Below are 2,358 nucleotides of genomic sequence, written 5' to 3'. Positions count from 1 at the left end.
TTACAACTCCTTCATAGTGTCATATTGCTTTTCGGAGAATTATGATGCTCCTGGATGGATCACAGCCAACCCAATTATCAACACAGCTCCATGTCCTTGGTCATGGTGGCCACAGCACTTAAAATAATAAACTTCATAATTCTCAAAATTCTGACCCTTTGCTTTTTTATTAACAGCATTTACTTGTACTTTTACTTTCAATACTTAAGTACATTTAATATCAGAAAATTACTTTTGATACTTAAGTACATTAATTATCAGATACTTTACGACTTTCACTCAAGTAGTATTCTAATAGTATTCTTTTACTTTTACTGGAGTCATTTTCCAGTAAGGTATCTTTACTTTTACTCAAGTATGGCTTTTGGGTACTTTATACACCACTGATCTTTAACTAACCCTAAATAAGTAGTTATTTTGCCTAAACCTAAACGTAAAAAGAATGCAGTTTCTAAGTGGCAAAAAGGGCCACGTTGCACAAACCCCAATACCAACATCTGGGCTTAACTCGTGCCCGATATACACACACACGCACACACACACACAAACACACACTCTCTCGGTCCCTCGACTCCAATCCCCCCTCAATCCCCAATGCAGACAGCGAGTCCGTGATTGGGTAACAAAAGCCAAATCAAAGTGCTTTGTGAAATATGGCTGGGATTCGTTATTAGGTGAAGGCTTTGTTTTCCCCGGCACGCAGGCAGACCGGGGGATTTAAGCCTCTCTTTTGCAAAGCATACAGATGAGCCAGGAGGGTTAGGGCGCTTTTCAAGTTTGTAGCACGGTCGACTCAGAGCCGGCCATGTCTGGAGAGGAATGGATAAACATTGGACAGAGTGGCTCCTAGTGGGCGGAGAAACAGTGAGATGAACAGGGAAATAAAAAAGTTTGACCACTGTCTCTGCTAAAAACTTTCAACCATCTCATGGATGTAGTTAGTCAAAGAAAAATGGAGTCTATAGGTGAGTTAGAAGGATTTCGATTTGTGGGAAATACGCTGTCATGTCTGTTGCTCTTCATTCAAACGAGCATAAAGGGAGAACAATAATAAATTCCCCCGTTGTTGTCATTATCCTCTCCCAGTTCACTGCACTTGATTGGTCAGCCGGAGATGAAAGGGAATTACTCGTGCGCGCTAATGTGGATGGAAGACGCTTTTCCTCTATTTTTATATTTTCCATCTCTGCATGTATGTGGGAGAGCGGAGAGGAACCCTTAGCTCAAGGGCATACCGTTAGGGACATGTTGAAAACACGCATTTAGACATCACACATGTACACGCATGCACTCGGGATGGCTTTCGTGGGGGCAATGCGTTGCTGCAGTCATCTTTTATTCAGGGCAGCTCTCTGTGTGTGTTTCCAGCATCGCTCTGTGTGGACGAGCTGCTCTCGAGCAACGGGGTTTAGGAGAATGTGATCATTTAGGCAAAGTGTTTTCCTTCGCTTCCCCTTTTCTCTCTCGTAAACACACACACACACACACACACACACACACACACACTGTAAACACACGTACACACATTCTGTGTAAACTGCACGTTATTGTAGCCGCTCTGCATATTCATAGAGGTGCTTTATGTGCCAGAGCCGTGGCAGCATTCCACATCTAACAGCAGGGTGACACAGTCATTTAAATACTGCTCTCCCATACCGCTCCACGCTCTGCGTTCTGCCTACATCAATTTACTATCTATAGAGATGCAATCAGCATTTAATGTCACCGAGAGGCAGAATTAAAAGAGACGGAGGAGGAAGTGCAAAGGGAGGTGTTGGAGGAGGTCTCCTGCGAAAGGCGAGCCGGCGCTATGTCACAGGTGGGACGGGGAGGGAGGAGCAGAGGGAAATGGAGGTGAGGAGGTTTTTCTGTGGAAGGAGCCACAGCCTCTGTGGTGGCCTCGATGACTCAGCGGGTGGAAGCCTGAATAATCAGAGCCGTGCTCTGGGTCTCTGCCATCATTAGATTGGTGCACATACTAAATATTCAATGAGACATTTTGGGCAGACGTGTTGGGAGAGCAGGCGAAAGGGCAACTTTGCCGGAGTATGTGCCATGTGGCGACAGAGATATCGGGGATAGAGGTGTCGGGGGCTGCTCACTCTCCCCCTCCCTGTGCTCGGCCTGAGGGGTCGCGATGTTGGCAACCCACCCCGAGCCGTCTGGAAAACATGTAGCCCGTCTCGTGTTTCGAGTTTATGATTAAATAGTTTACTTGAGCACAACATTGTTCAAAGATGTCGCCTTTTCATTTTGCTCTCAAAGCGCACCAGATTGATGCATTTCACTTTAAAATGTACAAAATGTAGGGTGAAAATTCCTGTATTTTATCGTTTAGATATATACGATAAACCATAT

At 45.0% G+C, this 2,358-nt stretch overlaps 1 protein-coding gene across 4 annotated transcripts in view; it reads left to right on the top strand.

Moving 5' to 3' along the window:
• The window catches only part of nlgn2a (neuroligin 2a), a 163,085-nt gene that overhangs the window by 29,572 nt on the left and 131,155 nt on the right, over positions 1 to 2,358 (top strand). The window contains exon 1 of one of the 4 annotated variants that reach the window (XM_031850809.1): positions 188 to 2,358. This exon is cut by the window's right edge and continues 1,759 nt beyond it. The exons of the other annotated variants lie outside the window; for them this stretch is intronic. The gene's annotated coding sequence lies outside the window, so the exon portion shown is untranslated. Of the gene's footprint in view, positions 1 to 187 lie in introns of those variants that run through there. 4 annotated transcript variants of the gene reach the window in all.

Source organism: Anarrhichthys ocellatus, unplaced genomic scaffold (genome assembly GCF_004355925.1).
Source record: "Anarrhichthys ocellatus isolate YVR2014 unplaced genomic scaffold, GSC_Weel_1.0 scaffold11, whole genome shotgun sequence".
In the NCBI taxonomy this organism is placed as follows: domain Eukaryota; kingdom Metazoa; phylum Chordata; class Actinopteri; order Perciformes; family Anarhichadidae; genus Anarrhichthys; species Anarrhichthys ocellatus.
This window is presented reverse-complemented; position numbering and strand designations above follow the sequence as displayed.